This window comes from Pezoporus occidentalis, unplaced genomic scaffold, assembly GCF_034315485.1.
Source record: "Pezoporus occidentalis ecotype Australia unplaced genomic scaffold, CSIRO_AGI_Poc_V1 ctg87, whole genome shotgun sequence".
Taxonomy (NCBI): Eukaryota; Metazoa; Chordata; class Aves; order Psittaciformes; family Psittacidae; genus Pezoporus; species Pezoporus occidentalis.
This window is the reverse complement of record NW_026916231.1, coordinates 109,946-132,816: the sequence shown is the minus strand read 5'-3', so window position 1 is coordinate 132,816 and position 22,871 is coordinate 109,946. Positions and strand designations below refer to the sequence as shown.

Sequence of the window (22,871 nt, the reverse complement as noted above, 5' to 3'; positions counted from 1 at the left end):
TATTAACGATTCACACAGCCAAAAGAAACAGCATGGGGAGGACTTACTCTTCTTGCAGGCACTACTGTAATCAAAAAGTAGTGGTTAAAAATGTAGAACCAGCAATTACATACAATAAGATTCTGCCTTTTGTGGAATGAAAAATATGCTCTTGCCTTGTATTATGTTGGGAGAAAACTTAACATCTTTAGGGAAATGGGATGTATAAGGTAAAATATCATGAAGTGCAAAGGGGAAGATGAGAAGTTCTTTTTGTGCCCAAGTAAAGGTAAAGTAGAGCCAAGATACCTGAAGCACTCAGCTATTCTGGTTGTTAAAAAAAAAAAAAAAAAAAAAAAAGAAAGTGAAGAACAAAATTCCTGTATTCAGTACAATGGTATAAAAAGTAAGGAATTTATAATCCAGGAAACACTGCAATTGCCTCAGATGTTGTTACAAGACCAAGAGCTGGGCCAGGCTGTTGGCAGGCTTGGCAGTTTAGAGCAGCAACCCTTAGCCAGCTCTATGGAAGAAAAGTGTAACTTATGGGTTCATTATCCTTCATCACCCAAGTAGATGAACATTGGCTGATCTCAGTGCACTTACATTAGAATTGTGGCTCAGGAGAAATTTGGAACAACAATCCCTGATGCCAAAAGAATTGCTGTGTGAAGCTGTGGTTGGAAACTGCAGCATGTAACACTGCTGTAGCAGGGCTTTTCATCTTTCTTTCCCTTTTGCCGAGGATTGTTTCATACAGTCAGTGTTGTGTCTTTTGTCAAGGTTTAGTTTAAAGTTTGAAATTGATGGGCTTCCCACAGTTTTCCTTGAGCAAGTTTTCTTTGCAACGAATCTTCTCTACAAACTTCTTTGGACCTTGTAACTTACCAGTGGGATAACATTGGCATAAAATGCGCTTGCACAATTTTTAGGCACAGAAAAACTGCCCTTTAATTTGTCTTCTAGGAGAAAACAATGTTCTTGTGACTGCAGATGTTGATGATGCAATAATTCCTAGTTGAAGAAAGAAAGCAAGCAAAACCCACTGTTTCACTGCTTCGCCAGCCTTTTGAGGTCAGCACCTTTGTGGAACCTCTGCAGCAGACTGGGAATAACAGGTGAAAAGAAAACTGCCCCATGGAGAGCGTAGGCAGGGCTTGCTGGCCATCCAGCTGGTGTGCTATTTGCCTTCAGTATGTCACTACACATTCGATATTTCAACACCACATTCAGAGAAAGCTTACAAAATCCAAAGGGCATTTATGCCTCACCTTTCTCTATAAAGGGTGTTCTAAAATGTCCAGACTTGCCTCCCTTCCCCATAAAGGGTTTTATGTAAGGTTGCCATATAATATTATAGGTTGTTGTCTAAAACATGAATGTAAACAACAGGAATAAAAGTCTACCAAAGATTTTTTTTCTACATTTTAGAAAAAAACTGTTACATATTTTTTTACATGATTGAAGCAAAAGATTCTGCACAGATAAGTGAGATATTTGCCGGCAGGAGGAAGGTGTAGTTCTGTGAGATAAAAGGAAGGTGTATTTTTTCTCACTACTCAATTTGTCTGGAGATACATCTTATAACAAATCTCCCCTTAATGTTGTGAGGATACATAAATTCAGGTCAAATTAAATAGCCAGCCAATCTGCATTTTAAATGATGGTGTGGTTAATAAAAAGAAAAAAAAATCAGACAGCTATGATGTAGCAAGTCCTCTGAAAGTCTCTTAATGGCAGTTAATAAAGAGAACTTCAAAATCAATACATTACTTTCCTGGAAGCCAATGTAAAGTCATTAAATTGGGTGTAATAGAATGTAAGCTTCTGTGCCTGCAAGAATTCAAGTATTCGTGTCCTGGGCACTTTGTGTCTGGGGAAAAAGATGATCAAAACTTCCGTGAAGCAAAGCAATGTGTTACAACACTTTAATTTCTGCAAAACAAGAGCTTTCACAAGAAATTGAAAATCATTACCTCAAAGTAACTGTATCTTTGGCACCATTTCACAGAAAGTTGCATTCTCTCCCTGACTGGCTGCAGAGGGACAGACCATTTCATTTGGTCTTGAGAAAAAGTCACTACTGTCTTTCCTTTGTAATATGTGAAATGAAAGGACTGTGCCTGGCACAAAGGCAAACCTCCTGTGAATGCTACAGATTGTTTTCCATTGTGTTGTTAAAAGTCTTTTATTTCCAACCTTTTCCCATTTCCTAGACCTGACTACTAAAGCCCAACAAGACCTCAAACCAAACAAACATTTAACACAAAACCAACAACAAAACCCCAACTGTATATTAAGGCTTTGAAATATTTTTCTTTCCTGCTTCAAACAGCTATCTATCTATTTACTTTCAAACACAGGCAGTCTCTGTGGTTCAAGCTGTTTATATCAAGACTGCTCTCCATTCCCACCTTCCATAAAACCTTCTGAACATGTGATATGAACTGTAATGTATTTATGCATCTTTAAGGTGTTTTGTTCTGGTGCAGCATGGCATAGTTTCACTAGCAACTGGCAAAGCGCTTGGAGATTCCTTTTACAGAGGGGTTTTGCAAATTTCTCTGCTCCATGTTTATTCCTTTGGGTTTGAATGGTGACAGCTTGCAAATGCCCCTTTAATCCTGACTGTGAACTAGGGGAAAAGAATTAAACATGAAAATTAAAAATAAAAAACAAACCCAGAGAAGAGCCTGTCCCTGGAGATGTCCCTACAGATGACTGTGCTGTTTTTCTTGGCTTCATGGAGAAGATATGGTGGAAAAACTAAGTTCCTCAGTGAATGTAGGTTGTTGCTATATATAGATCTAATTTCATGTAAAGACCTAAGAAGCTTAGGATAATGAAATATATGTTAAGGCACAAAGCCAGTTGCATTCAATGCAATTTCAGGTTTCATTGAGAAGACCCTATAGTGTATTTTATGGAGTGCATAAAGCTGATGATGTAATAAAACCAGACATGAATCTTCAATGCACACAGGTAGGCTAGTTCCACTTGTTCCCAAGTTCAAATATGCACCACATTAGGTCTTCTCCACACAAGATCTTGCACCAGTGCGGTGTAACACTCAAGATTACACTGACTTACAGAAAGTGTTGCAAAATCATGCTAATGTCTCTGAAATTGAAACCTGAGTGAGTTGTATCAGCTTACACCACTGAAAGCAGCCACCCATGATAGGTATTAGTGTTTACCCGAGATTTTGCACTTATTTGCAAAGCAAATTCTTGGTTAGTGGTGCAACTTTCTGTTGCTGATAAGATCTAAAGCTACTCACTGCTGGTGCATGCGTGGCTGGTGGCACTGGCTGCCCATTCATGGGTGGGTGTGCTTGTGTTTGATCTGCATACACTGTTTTATAAGATTGAAACAGCTATACTATGGGCAAAAAGCAATCTGAAACTGTCCCTGGCAGTGCTGAGAAATAACCAGTGGTGTGGGTGCCTGTGGCCTTGGTTGTTCCTGAAATAAGAAAAGTTGATTCCAACATTGTTTCTTCACCCAATTCATCTAACCTCTGTCCCAACAAATAAAGTAAAGGTGGACAAAAGCGGATCATTTCCAAGTGTGTCATCTAGGCATCCTGGACATCAGCAGCATCTGAGTGACTTGTTGGATATTCTGGTAAAGCAGGGCCTCAGCTTGTGCTCTCCTGACTGCAGTGCCTGGGCAGCGCTGAAAATAGGAACTTTCTGAAGAACCTACAGAGTGCAAATGTTATTTGTCACCATGGGCCAACTGCCATAATGCACAAGGGCTGCTGCATATGAGTTTGCAGGCTTCTGGCCAAGGGACTCGCTTTCCAGCAGGCGAGCTGCTGCTGCTGCTGCTGCTTTGGCTCTGCACGAGAGTGTAGTGACAGCAGTCAATCTTTACCCTAGTCCCAAGATAACCTGTGCCATCACTGTGACAGATCAGCTGGTAAAGAGTTAGTGTAAAGTGCACTTGTAAGAGACCACCCTGACCTACCCGTCTGTAATCTGAAAACTATTCCTTGGCATGGTTTCTTCCCCAGCACTGGTAAGCGACTGTGCCCTGTGCAGTTTTGTATGCGCAAAATGGAAGTGAGTCAAAATGGTTACTTCAGGTTAATCTTGTTTACTGCTTTGCTTTTTTAATAGAAAAACAGTTGTGCATGGTCTTCAGGAATGACTCTCATTATATTAAAGCAAATAAATCTTCTCTGCCACCAGATTAGAAAGTGCTGGATGTAAAAGTGTTTTGAAGGTTATACCGGGCTGGGAGAAGAGCCAGTCACTGAGAGCTGTGAAATGGAAGCCTATTTAGCTCTGTTACATCAGTGCTAATGAAGTATATAACAAAGTATAAAAGTACTCTGTAAGATAATGTTGTAAGATGTGGCTTTGTGGTATCAGACATATTAAATGGAAAACACAGATCTTGCTTATAATGTTACAAAGATGATCATGTTTTTGATCCTGTGATAAAAGTTATTAGATGTACAAAGAAGATATCTAGAGGCACGCTCTTGATTTACAGTTACTGGTACATGTATGGAGGGGATGTGAAGAACAAAAATCACATCACACCATTCTAGAAATTCCTAATTGCACAATTTTCTTTAATTTAAAAGCATTCAAAAAGTCTTTTTTTTTAATTTTTTTTAGTGTATAAGAAGGACATAGTTGAAGGCATGTAGTAGCTGTTTTAATTGAGTTAGTAAACTTTTTTCCATATGTAAAAGGCAATGTGGAAAACACAGAGAAACACTCTTGGAAGAACCAGACTGGTGTAGACAAGCATTGTGAAAAGGAGTCTAAACAGGGGGAGAGAACTGAGTTTATATTTCTAGTTCTTCTAGTTCCCCCAAGCTACAGTCTCCTGGTTTGGGGTAAATAGAGCTGTGCTTTAGGAGCTTTTCTGTCTCTGTTGTTCCCAGTGTGAGCAAGAAAGAACTACAGAGCATGGCAGAGCCTTCAGCAGCATCCCTGTGTTCAGCTGGGCCAGCGCCATGTTTGGGTGGTTTTCCACATACAAATGAGAAGGAGAAAAATTCCCTTCCACCTTCTGTGTTTGTCTTTTTCTTAGATCAAAGACATTAATAGACATGTAAGTATCAGCTTGAAGGACACTTGGTCACTGCTGGCAAAAAGAGCCAAAACAGGCTGCAATGAGTACTGATCACTGCATTCATTCTCATTGTACTTGCTCCTAAAAATTGCTGTGAAAATTGCAGGATTTCTACTTCTTTCAGTTTCTTCTACAGCACTTCAGAGAAGGAACAGAGCAGATACCTCCATGCAGCTTTGCTGCCTTTCACCGAGAGAGGCCAAAATCTCACTGTGTCAAAGAAAATTACCACATTGTCAGCAACTATTAGTGATTCTCAAGTAAAGTATCTTTCCTTAATGCAATCTGCTAGAATTCAGGTTGCCTCGATATCCAAAATTTTGATTGCCTACACATTTAAAAACAACTCCAAGGTTTTAATTTTTTTCAGAAGTAATTGAAAATACAACAAGACTTTCCTTGACCTGTGTAGTTGTTGAAAATACAGGCAGATCTTATTGGAGATATAAGATGTGATGTTTTACATGTGCACCCAAATCTAAGCAGTAACCTCCAAATTAATATTTTTTTTAGAGAAGGAACAAGCAGTATTAATTATGGTTAAGTAAATGGACCTGGAATATGTTAATAATGCAGAATGTTAAAAATCAGCTGGAATCTGGTGTACAAAGTGCATATTTTTGGTTGACTGGCTGTGGCTTATTTCACAGTTGAGAATGCCAAGTGGCTGACCCGGTAAATGTTTCTTTCCCCATTCACCCTTTTGAACTTCTGACAATATTGTTTGTTTGTTTGTTTTTCGCAGATCTAGCACATTAATTTCATTAGGGATGGTATTAAAACTCTTGGCAGAATTAACCCAGTCTTTTCTTTTCATACCACTCCTGCCAAAATGCACTGAAAGTTAACGTAATTTGAAACAGCAACCTTTCATCTCCTTCCCACACCTGCACTCAAAATTAGAGCAGATCTGCAGGTCCTAATTATTGTAATAAGCTGTAATTCATGTAGACCTGTGAGCCACCAGTAAAACTTTGAGTTCTCTAGTACAGTTCTCTGGTGTGTGTATGTATGTGTGTATAAATGGCATGCAGAAAAAGCATCACTAGCAGTATTAAAGTTGTGAAAGCAAGAAAACACCCTTTCAACTCAAATAACCATCCTGGACCTGTGCTTTGCGTGTTTGCTGTATGAGGCAACCTACTGTCCCCTGTCCAAACAGGATTGATATACTATTGGCCATACCTGTACATAAGCGGATGTGATATAAGCTGAGCTCCCAGTTTGCACCTGGCCTCCAGGAGCTAGCCCTGGGTTTTTCACTTAGCCAAATATTCCATTAAATTTAGTGGGATCTCAGCCCAACCTTAGCATCAGGCCTTGGGTTTTGGAACTGAAACTTCATAATTAAACACATAGTTAAACATCCACTATTTATTTTTGCTTTTAGCAAACACACAAAGAATACTGATTAGAAATTTCAAATGCCATCGATATGAACACTGTTTTAAGAGTGATGAGTGAACAAAAATCGCAGTGCAAGCTTCACACTGTGTACTTCCTGACTTACAGAGCATATGCCTATAAAGAGAAATTGCTGTGGAATGACTTTCCTGCAAAATAGCTCCATTTTCGTGCATTGTAGAGGTTCATCATCTCCTCTTCCTGGGCTGTGTTACTTTCCACCCATATGAATGCTTTTCAATTTGTAATTTCAGCAGGATCTCCATAACCAGTTCTAGTTTTATTTGTCAAGATATTCCTTTTTTTCTTCCTTTTTTTTTCCTTTTTCTTTTTTTTAATGGACTCAGTGAAATATCCCTACAAGATGATGTAAAATAAATTCAGCTCATGTTCTTGTATGTGAAAGGCTAAGTTCAAGGCTGCATACTCTATATGACATAAATATCCATAAAAGGATGTAAGAATGCAGTTTGATTACATACCACTTCAAATAGCAAAGATGTTCCAACTGGACCCAGTGGAAATTTTCACATGAATCATTTTTTTTCTTTTTTCCACAAAGAAGGAGTGACATTCATGAAAAGAATTAATTTCCTTCTACAGCTTGGGAGGGAAGGGGAATCCCCCAAAAGAGACATTTAGGTATTTCCAAATTTGAGACTTAAATGGGTTTTATTCTTTCCTTTTTTTTTTCCCATATATTTCATTTGTCATTGGATATGACAGAGTAAATCTTTGGACTATGAGATTCTGTTCCCTTTTATTTTCTTCTCACTAACTTTTCAAACAATGAGAAAGTAGAAGAGAAAGTTGAAAGGTAAAAGCTCCTCTGATATTATCTATTCTAATGTGATCAAGAGATAACTCACATTTTCAAACTTTTTTTTTACATATTGGTGTGTAGTGTTTTCTTTTTAGATGTTTGAAATTTTCCACTGTATTGTTTCTTCCTTTATTCAGCTCAGCCTTTTGACAGTGTCTTGGAATACTGAAAAATAGCCTCCCATTAAATTACATTATTGAAAAATTCCAAATATAGTACAGCACATTACCAGTCCATTTAGAGTTACAGCAAATCTCTGAATTTTAAACTACATCTCAATCATACTTACAGCTGTGATTTGAGTTGTTTCCCTGTTTGTCATCCTGCGCTGCTTGTTTGCAGGCTGTACTTGCAAGGTATGTTACTGTCTTCCTCGCTGAGCTGTGGGGTGTATCTGAGTGCAGTGCAGTGGGAGCTGATAGCTGGTTCTCTCATGCCTGAGCAGCCACAAACTTCAAGCTATTCCTGTTAACTTTGCTAGGTATCCAATTAATCATCTATCATGTCTGGATGAAAAACACCTAAAACCACTGTCAAACCTTCTGCACACCTCTCCTCACTGCTTGGATTCCACCTCTGTGCAAGCACTAGGGGACAGCCCTAGTGCACTAGGGTGCACCCTCCTGCACTGTGCTGGCATTGAACACCTGCATGCTCAGGTCACACCAGATCTTTGCTGGCACAAACCATTTGAAGGATGGGGGTTTTTGAAGAGTCTGTGCCCTTTACACAGGGTATTTCCATAGATCTCCATTGCATCTTATTGACATCTGGTGTAAGTGTAGCCCCAGTTTATAACATTTTTCAGTTTAACTCGGGGGAACAACCCACAGTAAAGACTGGATAAAGTCCTTCAGAATACCAGTGGATCAAATGAAAAGCCACAGTGTTAATTTATCCTATGAGAGAAATGGGGAAGGGACATAAGCTGTCTTCCCATCCTCCACGGAAGTGCTGGGCACTACCTCTGTCTCCGAAGGGATGGTCTTGCCACCAGAGCCACCAGCAGGGAGAGACAAAGCCTTCACCCAGGGCTGCTCTGGGATGTGGACACCTTGTATACAACTACTAGAGCAAGCTGAGGAAGAAATTTATGAGCAAGGATCGTGCCTGGAGGACTGAGCTAGGTCACACCCAAGTGGGGCTGTGCAGTGTCCACACTTCTGGGTACCACCAAGCCCCCAGCCTTCCTGCAAAGCCCTACTCCTCAGTGCTTCCCTTCCAGAGTCTCTCTTGGCACAGGCAGTGAGAAGCAGGACCTCAGCAACACCCCCCTCTACCTGGACCTTAAATGTGGTTGTTAGTCCTGTCTCAGGCAACAGCTTCTGCACTCCTCTCCCCATTGCTGTTCGCACTCTTGTGTTCCTGCAGGTTTGCAAACGCCTGCACGATACAAAACACCCTGGTGCTCCTCCTGTGTAAAGGAAAGGCACTCACACCAGCCCTGTGAGAGCAGCATCCAGACAAGGGTGAGAGCTGGGCCACCAGAAGGTCCCAAAGTCCTCAGGGCCACCGTGCTCCCGCTTTGGGGACTTCTGGGTCAGTTTCCAAGTACATGAATTCCCAATCAATAAGGACACCCCCCAAAAAGCACATCCAAAGCACCTTAGAGCTTGCAGGGAAGTCCCTTGCCTCTGCCTGTATCCCAAAATGTTTCCATTCCTTGGGTTCCTGGGATCTTATGACAGTTTTCGGCTGAGGTTGGCCTTATGGGTGGTCCAAGGCAGGGCCTGAGGGGCTCAGTCATCACTAAGACCTTCTGTTTCCACTGACTGACCAAAGACAATGCTCAAGGCTGTAGCCCTCACTCTTCTCCAGCCAGCAGCAGGCCAAGAGGAGAAAGGAGAAGCCACTCTCTCACAGCATGATGGCTCCATCATTGCTCAGTCTCAGGAGTGCCAGAAAAGGAGACCTGTAGAGCTAGGGCATGCCAAATGTCCAAAATCTTCCAACCACAGAGGCCATTTTGTCCACCAGAGAGGAGCAAGTGTGGCATTCTGAGATGAGACCACCTGTTCTGGACTGGGTTTCTAACATGTACTGAAGACCAGGCTAACCAGTGCCTGGTTTTGAGATAAGACAGCACTTCCTGTTTGTTTTATGGGACCATATACACACCACTGCAGTTTATCAGCATTTGAGTCCATCAGAGGAATGTGAAGGGGAGGCCAGGATGAATCGACAGGAGACAGAGAAAACAGTACAGCCTGAAGAATGGTCCATCTGCAAACCTACCTGCTGTTGGAGTACTTCTACATGCTGTCTTCTGGTTAATCAAGATCAACACTAAGGGACGGTGGGCAATCTTGCAGAGCTGTCCAGTTCCAGCATTTTCTGGTTTGTGGACTGAGGAGGCTCAAACATCGCTTCTGTGGAGCAAGCATCACCTGAGCCTCCTGTGCAGTGGTCGAGGGGGAACTTTTCTTTCAGGCAGTAGGCAAAGAGGAACCCAAAAGGGCAGACTCCATCGTGGCACTCCAAGGAGTGTGGTGAAGACTGTGAGTTGGGTTTGGCCTCCAGGACATTGCAGGGGCACTCACAGCACAGCCACAGAAAAGCTGGGTCAGGGTGTGGGATGTGGCTTTGGGGTATGAGGGCAAACACTTGAAATGATGGGTGGAACACATCACAGTTGTACAAACAAGGAAAGAGAGATATGTCTTTTTAGGACTGTCACAAGTGCTGCAGGGTGTGAGCTCCTTTGAAAGTCATCTTCCACTAAAATGCTGATGGAGTATTCCAGAAGCAAGCTAAGCCAAAAACTGCTGGCAACCAGGAGATCCTTATGGACAAGCTACATTTTCATTTCACTGACTAGTTTAGTACCCTGGTACCTCATATTTCCTTGACGGATAAGTAGTGCGATATGGACAAGCCACTGGACATTAACCACCAGCAGTGTTTATGAGAGATTTACACCTTTGAGAACAGTTGAGCATTAAATAAATCATAATTTATCCTCCTAGTTCTTCTTTGGTATAATATGTAGTTGTTGGCTGTTGTTTAAAGATTTCTTTCAGTAAAATTATTGGTGCAGTGGATTAAGCTTAAAACATAGCCAGTTGCTGTGAGGGAAAGCCATGAAGGGGAAAGCCAGTGATTTGCCAGTCACCCCAGCACTGTCCTTAGAAGGCAGCTTGAGAGAGAAGGTCCCCTTTCTCCATCACAGCCTCATGCGGTAGGAGGTCTTCTCATATCAGACCTTTACTTCTGCCTTTCTGGAGACATTTCAGCCTTTGCCACAAAGCTCATGCTGGGGCTATTATTAGCAACATAGCAATTAATCCTCTTTCATAGAAGGGAATAGACACCTGGGTGAGGCCCAGAGGCTACAAAATGCTTCTGAGCATCTTCAAGACAGAAAAGCAGTGGCTGTTACCTGCTGGTGACTGGTCAGAGGACAGAGAGGGAACATAAAACAGGGAAGGCAGGGAAAAATTACACCGGAGTCAGCTGCAAACGCATGAGGAAATAGGTGCAATGTTATTAAAAGGCATATGCACCAGGGAGTCCAAAGCCTAAAAATCCCTTCATTATCTAGCTAAAGGCTCCAAGAAGCTGTGGCTAAAACGTGAGATATCAGCCTAGCAGGTCTGTTTATACAGACTTCTCTAAACAGTTCTCCAGTCAGATCTTTTGCTTCTGCAAAATCTTTCTTTTTCCCTTGTGTTTTGATTCCTTTCATCTTAAAGGACACCCTGCCATTTCCCAATCTGTAAATAAAACTCACTGTGATAAAGGTCACGAGCACAGTCTCTGGGAAGAATTACCCCACAGGGAAAGGAAAAGCCAATTTGGGGCCTGCTAGTACTGCCCTTTACCTCCACTGCTGCCAAGGCCTAACAAACATTGCCCAGCTCCTTGTACCTATTCAGCTTGGGTGAATATCAGACCTTCCCCTAGCAATTATCCTGTGCCACAAAAACAGGATCTCTGGAGATTTACTAAAGGGTCAGGAGAGAGCATCATCGGCTGGGCTGAACAGTGCCATCAAACCTAAGCTTTGGCTGCCATGGCGGAAAGGTTCCTTCACAGGCTGGGTTTTGCTCACAGTGTGTATACTTGGCTCATGTGTGTATACTTGAATGCCTCAGTCCCTCTGCTCGAAAGCCAGCTCTGCTGGCAACTCCTGCCTGAATTCCATGGGAAGATATTTGGCAAATCACATGCTGACATGTTTATCTTGTTAACTGTCAAGATGAGTAAGTGCACACACTGAAAGCTATCATTCAGCTTGAATGGAGCAATAGCTACCACACATGAAATCTGACAAAATAATATATTTTCAAACATTGTTTTTGTCAGACTCATGTTAATCCTTTGTTCAGTTCCTGTGACCTTAAATAGATCTGTGCTCACTGGCAACCCCAAACTCCAGCTTAGGGCTCATGTGGTGACTCTACTCAATTTGGAGATGACAAAGTGACACTGTTGCCTGCTCATTAACGATGGATTGAGTTAGCTTCTGCCCTGGCACATATGCATTTACATGTCTTCTAACATCTAATTACACTGAAGAATCCCACAGAAAGCTCATATTTGGGCTTTTAATGCTAATCCAGTAAAAAACAGTGCAACCATTTCAAGGTAGTTTTGGCATCAGCAACCGCCTGCCTACTTTCAGGCAGGCATTCATGGGAACCCCTTGTGGGTGTTCAAAGAGTGTGAGAAAACAGCGAGTGCACTGAATCTCATTTCTATGGCACAAATATTTCAGCGTATTAGAGTATCTCAGAGCTAAGAAATCTCTGAAACATCAACATGTGGTTTCCTGCTTGATCTAAGCTGGCCTTGCCTGAGGCAGGAGTTGATAACATACTGCTCCGTTGTTTGCCAGAATTAAGGATAGCGGAGCTTGTCTGATCAGCTCCCTCTCCGGTAATATCGAAGCGCCTCATTCACATTAAAAAGCATCAAGCTTTGGCCCATTTCCCTTCTGATATTGACAGAAGTGTGAGTAGGAAGGGGAAACGATAGATTGAATGTTTCCTCTTCCCTGGTTTGTTCTGCTCTTTGCTTCAGCTTGCCTGAGAGGTGCAAGCGTATGCTGGGCCACAGGGGGAGTTTGTAAAGGGATGGCTGGAACAGTTCAGTGCAAAGCTTGCTCATGAAGGAATGAGGCATTTAAACCCTGACCAGTCTTTTACGGCTGCCAGTACTGAGCAGGCAAGGACAGGATTAAGTCAGCGGTCTATGCAGTAGGATTAGATATGGAAATGAGCACAAGCTCTGGGAAGAGAGAGTGGAGTCACACAGCTTGGAAAGAAAAATGTGGCACATGAATGTGAAATGGCAGAGTGATGAAATCAGGGCTTTTAGCAGCACTATGCGCTATGTTACAGGTGACAAAGACACACCAGAGGGAACTTTTTTTTCAGAACCAACCACATTTCATATTCGGGGCACTTTAAGGGTGCAATACAGGCACCTGAAGAGAGGAAATGACAGAAGATGGTATCAGGACCTGCAACTCCTTCTCTTCCACACCTATATTACTGCCACAACCACAGACTACCTCTCCTCTGGATCCCTGCCTCCTTTCCTGCACAGGGTGAACAAAGCTGCCTGAAAGAGCAGCTGCTCAGTATTTACTTTTATCTGCAGAGTTCAGTGTGTAGCCTTGACAGGCTGTACCAGAGAGTGCTGGAGCTCTGCACCCTCCCAGCTCCTGCAGCAAATGCAGAAGGGGGGCAGCAGCTCCCTTTGCACACTGTGCCTCAGCTCGTGCTGCGTACTGAAGGAGGTGGAAGGGAAGGACATCCGTCCTCCTCATTTAAAGACCTTGCCCTTTTGAAATATCGTTCCATGAGGGGAGAGGCATTTGTTTTGGGAGCTTTGCTAGTTTTGTTTGGAGTGATTTTGTACTGAGTGTTGTGTCATGAGAAAGGGAAAGCTCCTCTCTGCTGTCCAAAGGAGATCATCCACATGAAACAGGGTGTTACAGGAAGCTCTGAGAGTCTTTCCATGCTCACCCACTTCAGTAAATCAAAAACGGCACTGTCCCTCACATCACTGTGATTTAAATTAGGGTAAAGCCCTGTGTAACATTACTGCAGTAGATGACGCCACATTTACCTCCTGTCCCCTTCTTCTCTCTGTTCTCAGTAAAAGGCAGTAAAATTATTCAGCTTAGCTTATGAATTGCAGGGCCAAGCAGCACCTGCAATTTCACATCATTCAAACAGCTTTTATCTCTCTTGACACAAGTGCCAGACCCTTGTGTGACACTGAATGAGCTGCAGGCAAGAAACTGTGTCCGAGTGAGTTACGCCAGTAATCCTGAAGTCTGTCATCCAGCATGGGCTTCTAAGGAAAGAGCAGGTTATGCTGGGATAGGAGGGAAAATCTGAACTGAAAATCTATCTATCAAGCTGAAGGGGCATTGGTTGATGTGGTTCCCTGAGCCCAGGTCAATTTTCAGTCCAGATTCAAGGTCTTACATGAAATAAACCAGAAAGCAATAAAGTCTGCTGTTTCACAAAGGACTTCTATGACTAACACGTTCGTTCTCCTCTTCCAGTGGAATGACCTACATTTGCTTTTGATATAATTTTTTTCCTAGGGAAAAACTTCCCTTTCAGTTGTGTTTTACTTGCATCCGTCAGGTGTTTTACTGTCAGAAAAGTCTTTCTTTAAAAGTGCACCTTTCCTCTTTCTGTCGGTTCTCATTATTCATTCAGAAAGATCAGAAAATCTTTCTAGAAATACAGTCAGCTTACTGGCATTTGGAGAATGAGCATCTTCCCAAGCAATGTAACATCTACATCCGTTTGTAATTTAAGCCAGAAAAAACAATCACTATCTTAAAATCCATCTCCACGTGCTGTTTTACTGTTCCATGGCCCAGCAAGTCTTGCATCTATGTACCACAGTCCAACGGAACAACAGCAGAGGGACCTGGTTCCCATGCAGGCTGGTCCTCAGAGCACACCAGGAGAGGACAGTTGCTTTCTGACCATTTCAGCACATACCTGGAGATGTGGCCAGGCTGCCATCAATTCTCTGGAGTGACTTCAAGTTCTTCCAGCTTGAAGGGAGGGTGCAGGGGAAATCCCAACTCATTCAACAGTTACTTTCCTATTTTATTCAGGCTCTGCGGGTACATGGCTCAGAATTTAGCGCAGAGGCAGGTATATATTTTTATTTCTTGTTCATAAATATTGACAGCTAAAGGACTACATAACTTCAGTACAGAAAGGGGAAGAAAGATGTTCTGCTGGTGGGGAAAAGCCCCACCTCTTCTATCATCCTTTTAATGATATTGAGTTGGTCTCTTCAGCTGTCCCTTCCTACCTGTGCACAGACACAGGAGGTTTCTGGAGGACAGAGACCTTATCTGGGAGAGCTAAGGCAGGTCTGATATGACAGGGCTGTCTGCCTTCCGAACGGGTGAGAGCTTTGCTCTCTGCAAGGGAGTAATCAAAATCCAGGCCTCCTGCCCCACATTCTCCAAGCATCTCCAAGCGTCTCCAAGCTTTGAATCTCTTGTGCTCAAAGTGCAGTTTGTCTCTAAAAGAAACAAATCTTTGGGCCAGCAGAATGAATGCACCCAGTGGGGTAAGGGCTGCGCTTCTCCATTTGTGCTTACAGTGTAATTAGTGGTAGCCTCAACTGTGGTCTCTGACAACATCCTAGCAGGCAGGAGGGTTAAAATGTCATCTTTATATTCTGAGTAATTTCTCTAACCAAAAGAAAGAGCTTCTGAAGCTTGTCAGCCCTTTCAGGAAAAATGTAGCCATGCTGAGCAGAGCTTTTGGAGACACAGAAGGAAGGCTTGCAAGCTGGAGCAGCCAAGCATTGCCATTAATATCCTCAGACATCGGAGTCACCTCCCACTTCGTTGTACTCTTTTGCTCGTGCTGAAGTTGCATCTGCCCAGGATGATAAACTGTGCAGCCCTGACCTAGCTTTGGGGTCCAGTAAACTTCAGAGAGAAGCCATTGTCACACTCTGTCACATTAATCTGGCTAGCAGGTCAGTGCTAATGCCAAAAGTCCTTGTAAAATGTACTTGAATTAGGCAATTTTGCAAAGCTTACAAACAGTATGGGGAGGGGTGTGCTTAAGAAAACCTGTTAGATTATGATGTCTCCTAACAGGGTAGCTATGGTTTAGTGTTACAGTCTTGCTTTGTTTGCTGAATCTGGCCTTTAAATTAATCTGCGCAACCTGAAATATGTGGGATATTTTCATAGAAAATCCCAAGCAAGGGAAAATTATCAGTACATTGGTGCTCCCCAAACTGACCACTTGTTTGCACAAGCGGCCTCTGGTGTGAAGTGCCAAGGCTTGTACAAACATGCTTTTGTACAAATCTAAGGAGAGCCAAGACACCAAACCCAAGTAGCTGAGCTCAGCCAAGGCCCTCAGAGGTTCCCCTGCCAGCTCTTCCACAAAAGAGGCTCAATAACATGTGTCCTGCTGCCATGACCATCAACAACATTGTGCAGGCACATCTGTAGTGTTTAGCCACTGTGGTGATCTTAACGAGGCTCTTGATGGTGTCATTGTTTATATGAGCTTCTGTTTTTCTTCTAATTCTTTCTAATTGTTCTCTTTCTTTCTTTCTTCTTTTTATTTTTCTTTCTCTCTTTTTTATTTTTTATCTTTTTATTTTTACTTTTTTAAATTATTATTATTTCTTTTTTTTTCTTCTTTCTTGCACTCCAGCACAGCAGGCAACTCCTCATTCAGATTCCTCTTACTGCATAAGTATGGCAGGACCATTGACTGTCATTGTTGCCATCCCTACTCACCTACATTTTCCTTGCATAAGGCATAAGTGGCATGCTAGATTTGAGGCTTGGTAATGATGTTAGTATCTCCTTTCAGAAACAAACAAACAGAAAAAAGGAATCATCATGGTCCCACCAATCCTAAATCTGTGATGGTTTTCTGGACAATGGTAAGGGCAGTTAGTGTGGGGGAAGGTTTTGAAATGACAGCTCACCTCTTAAAAGACAGCTGCCACCACTGGTGCTCAAGTGGAAACTTAATAAAGTCAATACCAAAAGAAAGAAATCTCTCTCTTCCACACGAGGGGATAGTTGGTGCTTTACTCACTGAACCATTGGGTCCTTTGAGCATTGAGAAACCTCTGATGTTTTGGGGGAACCACCATGACAGAAGCTCATGGAGATGTGCTTGAGATCACTTTTGGCCCTGTGCTGCCTCGGGTGCCAGAAGCAAAGCCACCACACAAAGGGAGATTGAACCTGCAACCTGCTTGCACTTGCAGGTCCACAGAGCTGCCAGGCACTCCCAGAGCACTTCTTGGAGCTGCGAAGTAACAAAACTTGGGGTTTGAGCTTTTCTTCTGCTTGTTTTTAGTAGTTTGCTGAAGTCAGTGTAATCTGAAACAAGTATCCCACTCCTTGCCCACACCGGATTCTCACCCACAGCAATGGGCTGGAATCCTGCCGTGCCTGTCACGTGTCACCAAAACGCTTGCAGAAACTGCAGCCCAGCCCATTTGTCACTGACATGGCTTTCAAACAAGTGCAGCACCAACGTGTTCAGTGGAATAAATCTTGACCCAATCTCAGTGTGAGGGAAAGATGTTCACTGAGCTGCTGTGAGTGCAGCATAATTGTGCTTGCTTTTCTTACCCATCTTCTCATAAGAATTACCCAGTGTTTGTTTATCCTCATCTACATCTGCCTTGTGACCTCCCTGCTATCCCAGCACTGCTTGGGTTAGGTTTGGTGGTGGAATAGACAGTTCTGCAAAGGGAGAACTGGAGGCAGTTCTGGCATGGCTCTGGGATTTCTCATAGCAACCCAGTGCACACAGCCATCCAGAACTCTATCACCATAGCATGGATGGATTTGCTAAGCTATTTCCTGTCTCCTTGTTCCCTTGTGTAAAACTGCAAAATTATTAGCATGTTAATCATTTTGTGAATTGGCAAGGATGTTTTAATTGAATTTGCTCTCCAAGTAGATATGGAAAAGGAGAGCAGCATTAGAGCAGTCAGTAATGAAAGAGTCTGTTAGATCTGGCTTCTCCCTCTGGGATCCTTGCTAATATAAAATTGGATTCCACTTGCTGGTAGATTGGTGGCCATAGAGAAGACAGCAATTTGTGTTTTCAGTTGTCTTTACAGGCCACTAATTTCATTTCAATGGAGACCTCAGACACCCACTGAGTAAACTGGAGGAGAGTCAGCAGTCAGTGAAATAAAATGATCTCTATCGATGATGGTCCTGGAGCCTCCTGTTCAGGAGCCTTGTGCCCTTGGTCCTTCCTATAATCAGTGGGGGTCTCTTGGTGGTCTCCCAGCTGTGTCAGTGAGGTTTGAGTCTGAATTAAGTCTGAACTGAAGATCGGGTCTCAGCTGCAGTTGCCCTTAGCACTGCAGCTACAGGCCTTGGTGCAAGGCTGGGCATGGGCTCCCTGCACCATGACCCGACAGCCACCCTGTCCCCACAGCCTCTCTGTGTGGCTGGCCTGAGCACTACATTGGTGGGAAGGAGCTGTCAGATTTCTTTATTATTTCCATGAGCAACTATTAATCACCCTATTCCTCTTAATTCTGTTATTTTCAGGGGCTCAAAAGGAACATTAAACAAATAATAAACTTCTTGTGACTAAGGAGGATTAGAGTCAAATGCTCAAAGAAAGGACAGCAGGGATTTTAGGAAAATTGTGTTTTGCATTTGTCTTTCTCCCACACCAAACCCCAGGGCAACAATCTCAGACAGCACATTTTGCAACTTTAAAGGAGTCTCAGCAGTTTGATTTTATCTCAAGCCTGGTACAAGGAAAACTTGTGAAGATGGACCCTGACAAAGCCATTGAAGTTTAGTTCAATCACGTGCTTTGGAGGAAAGCTGTGGGCTACAAAAGGAAACATTTTCAAAATCACCTAAAAACTGATGTGGGAGCCCAACTCCATGCTGGGGACCTGTCCTTTAGAGCCACTTTGCTGCTTTTTGTGAATGTTAACTATAAAATTTTCTGTGGATATTTCTCCATCACTCAAGACTAAGAGATATTAAAAGAAAAGTGAGATTATTGCCCTCACAAAGCTTCTCTGAAGACAGACTCAGCATCAGAGTGAGCATGAGGGAAGCAGGAGGCAGCAAAGGAAATGTCTTTTCCCCTAGGGAGGGACAACGTCTCACCTGAAACCGAAGACTCCAGACTGCCACAAACATGCTCTTTCTGCAAAACTCAGCATGCACCTTATTCTCAAAGGAATCCAGCTGGTACTGGACATGCCACATGTCAGCCCAGGAGAGATATTCTCAAATAAATACAAATTTTAGTAACTTCCAGCTTCAGAGGTTTACTGGTGGTGGATTAATGTAATTTTATGCCACAGTAGCTGTTATCACACATATGTCGACAGAAAGAGTAACGACTATGAATTCTACATGATGGGGGGTGAATGGAGGATGAGTTGGGATAACGATGACTTGACAAAATGAGGGTACTATGGAGGAGTTTTGAAATGGCATTCACACAACTTTGTTTACTGCTGCAAGGTCTGTTTGTTGCCATTCCTTACCCTGCCCCAAGTCCTTTTCTTGCATGATCCTGCACAGTCAAGAGAAGGCCAAAGGCAACTGCTTACTGGCATGGACGTGGAAGAAGTAGAGAGTTTGAATATGTATGATCCTGCCAAAAGGACCTGCTATGTTCTGGTAGAAGAGGTGCAGCATCACCAGCAAAAGAAAGAAATGGGATGCATTCCTCACCCTTTTGGCACTCAGGTTGCCTCAGAGCTTTCCTCCCTGCCTTCACATAATGGCACCGGAAGCATGTAATGTATTTATTGCTGTTGGAAATGCAGAGCCTGAACATGAGAGATGTGTGGGACAATGGAGATACTATGGAGCAGAAGCTGTGAATGCTGACACCAAGCGAGTTGCCAAAGCTTGTCATGAATAATGTAAGAATAGCTCCAGTCCTTTTCCTGCCCATGCAGGGAGGTTTGAATGAATTCGGTGCTAATGTGCTCTCTGGGAAAGTACACTGCCAACTGTATTTTCATGGGGTAGAGTGGGAAAACTTAAAATCAGCCATCAAAGTTTAACTGCTTCCCATTTCTCTGTAAGAGGGTTACTGCTGAGCATAAATATGCATAGGACAAAAATGTCCCTTTTTCTGGGTAGAATGACTGCAGGTAACTTACAATTAGTGTTGGATGCTGATACTGCAGTGAGAACTTTCTCTACATCCCCCCTGCTGGCACAGCTCAATAGACACAGTATTCAAACCCAGTGCTGCAAACAAACGGCTGTAGCTCGGTGAGCAGCACTTCTGCTGGTGCCCACTGAGGGCTGCGTGGCGTACCCACAGCTCTGCTGCAGCACGCCAACTGTTGCACTTTACCCTGCTTCACTAGAGGGGCAAAAAGTGGAAAATGACACAAAATGGAGAAACCAAGGAAGGCTGAGGAAAGTAGCCACCATTGGTGACTTTGGCAGAGCAGTGTGTGGATTAATTGCGGCAAAGACAATCGGCCAAATGCTCCCAGACTGCACTACCCACCTTCTGGCTAAAAAACGTTTTAACCGTATTCATGCAGTGAAACCCTGCAATACTGCCTTCAATGCTGCAATGCTGCAACGGCTCATATAGGGAGGATTAAGACAAGAGGAAAAAGGTGGTGTCTTCCTCAGGATCCCAAGGATGCATTAGAAACACTTATTTCTCAGTATTCACCAGTCAAGTTATCCAGACAAATTGAGAAGGATTTTACATTGTTTCTTTTACTGACTAAACCCTTTAGCGAATCCCCATCAGTTCACATAGTTTAAGCCAAATCAGGGTTGGAGTGGTGTATTGATTTATTAATGATATGGAATGAACTGGCAATCATTGAACAGTGTAGTCAGGATCAATACCAGCCATATAACAGATAACCACAATCACAAGTGGTAGCAAATCACCTTCTGTAATTGATCCCAACATGTGCCACATGTACACACACTTGTGTGTGCATGTATCTTCCTCCCCCCCCAGGCTATGGGGGTCGCACACACCCGTCCTCATCTGGATGTGCAGAACCCTTGCCTCCACCCCTGCTACAGAAGGTGTGGGTGCCCCAGCTCTGTGCAATCCTGCTCTGTCCCACACCCCTGACACCCCAGCTGCGGGTGAGTACCCCACCCTGGGAAGTATGAGCAGGGTGTAGGCTCCTGTAGTGCACCCATTCTGGAGGAGACACTTCAAGATCCCCAGGACACCTCTGCCAACATCCATTTTGCAGTGTGGATCTGTGATGGCGGAGGTAAGATCACCCTTTTGCATGACATCGGGAAAAATTATTTCCTAATTAGCACAGCTACATAACCACAAGCCCAGAACCACTTTGGATTCAGGCTCCTGAGCAGCAGGTTTTACCTGGTGGAAGGGTTTACCAAATGATTTGCTGAGGAATCACTCCAAGGACTGCTTTGTGCCCGTGCAACAGCCTCTCTCAGCCTTAGAAGGAAAGACTTCTCCTCACTGTCTAGTCTTTTTGGGTTTTTTCTTTAGTTTTGGTCCTAGCCTTAAAGTAGTCTCTCTTTCCATAAGACATGTTACACAAACTTACTGCTAGTGTAATATGTATCTGTCTGCCTGAACTTCAAATCCTGTTATTGCAATATGACAGGTTGGAAGGAGTTTGCTTATCAAGAGCATTGTGTAGGGCAATAGATAGTTGTGTATCAGCATGTGTCGTGGCTGTTTTGCTGTGTGTTGGTATAATGGGCTTCTGTGAAAAGTCATGTTTTTAAAGCTCTGTAAAAGTCTTAAGAAAGTATTAGTCTTACTCTGAGGGCGTAAAGAAGAGCCCTCACCTACCCAGGGAGGTGAGAAAATTGTGGTTTGAAAGACTGTGAATGGATCTGACCCATATAAATAAAATACCTTTCATTGTCTGTCGCATTTAAGGATCCCGCCTTTCTGCTAAGTGTGTTTTCAGATCCTGATGATCAGCTTTTAAGCTCTGAAACCAAGATACATTTTAAAAAAGGTTTCAAGCTATGATATCAGATTCCTCAGTGGGCCCAAAAAGTCAAACAAGCAGGAGCACAGCCCTTTCTGCAAAGACCTTGGGTTGTGGTTAATAGAAACAGCAGAGCTTGCAGTACATGTTGTTATATGTTAAAGTCAGTGGTGATGGGGAAGATACCATCTGATCTCTAGAAAGGTTCAGCTCTTCTTCAGGGTGTTTTTAGAAACAGTTGCACAAGTCAGCTGAGCACTCTGTAGTATCAAGGTCTTCATGTTATTACCTGAATAAAGAGTAAGAAGATAGTGAATTTTGGAGCAAAACTTAATTTTACAGCATGACAATTCATGCTGGAGTAACAGCTTGAATAAATACTCTATTCCATGAGCCTTGGGAGTCTGGGAAACAACTGCTCTGCTTTTTTTCTGAAGCGAGGTCAGTGAAGACTGATGCCTACTTCTGTGTGCAAACTGCATTTTACAAAAAAAATGGTAATTAATTTAATTTAAAATTTAATCTTAAATTTCTTTTTAAATTTGTAATTCATTAAATCCTGGGTTTGATCCCAAGAAGGCAGGGAATTAAAAGCTCACTTTGTTCGCATTTTTTATTTCAGCTCCTGTAGGCTAATTGCATTGGAGGGTCTGAAGTAATTTACGTAGTACAAGAAGCACAGTGGGTGAAGAGCAGCATATTTCACAGGCAAGAAGGAAGAAATTCACTGTAAGTGGAGCCTTCACGATGGAAAACCAGGAGAAACGCACAGCAGCCACAACATCCTGACTCATTTCTGTACGGTGATAGATGTTACAGCTTTTACAAACAAATGCTATAGGTGAAAATCCCTTTCTTTTGTCTAGAAGAGACTCCTTTTGTTTAGAAGATACTAGTTCTCTAATTCAAATGAACTGAAGCAAACAAAATGAAAAGCTAAATCAGCAATGCTATTAAACCATTTGAGATTTGTATATAGTCCTCATCTGGGATTTATGTGAATAATGTGGTCCAAAGCAGCTGTTAATCTGAAATCATAGTGTGTATAGGCTTTACTTTTTTAAGGAAAAGATGCTATATTGGAAAAGATTTGTTGACTTTTATCTGAATGCTTTTGTAAAGTTTTTGTAAAGGCTGAAAGTGGCTATTCAAGGAGGACATATAGTGTCCTAGTATTAGGCGGTGCTAGATTTGTAATAAAACCATGGTATAGTAGTGTATAGAAAATACAAAGAATAAAATTTAAAGCATAGCACTTGTTTTTAAAGTATTGCTGCTTTCTTTTTATTCCACTGGGAGTAGGAAAAAAACACATTAAATATACTCATTGCTTGGAAGCCAGTATTTCTAACTGCCTTTAAAGTTAATCCAACGTGATTTAAAATCCCACACCCTGTTTCTGCACAAATATTTGTCTAACTGTACTTGGTTAAGATTTCTGCCATCTCAATGAGTAAATGAATGCCTAAGAAGAAACACTTTACAAAAGAGCTTTGGTACAAATTTCAGATTACCTTTTGGGTCTCCCATACAATAAATACAGACACTTTCTGGTGATATTAGATACACATCATTGAACCAAATTTTGCTGGGCAAGTAGCAAAAGCTTTTGAGTTTCTGTCTGTATTGA

General features: G+C 42.6%; 1 long non-coding RNA gene across 1 annotated transcript; it reads left to right on the top strand.

Annotated features, from left to right (window-relative positions):
- The first annotated feature begins 1,434 nt into the window (after nt 1-1,434).
- LOC134156490 (uncharacterized) lies at nt 1,435-22,508 on the top strand. Its single transcript, XR_009961929.1, has 2 exons — nt 1,435-4,002; nt 21,864-22,508. It is a non-coding gene; the product is annotated as an uncharacterized LOC134156490 (long non-coding RNA).
- Nucleotides 22,509-22,871: the final 363 nt, after the last annotated feature.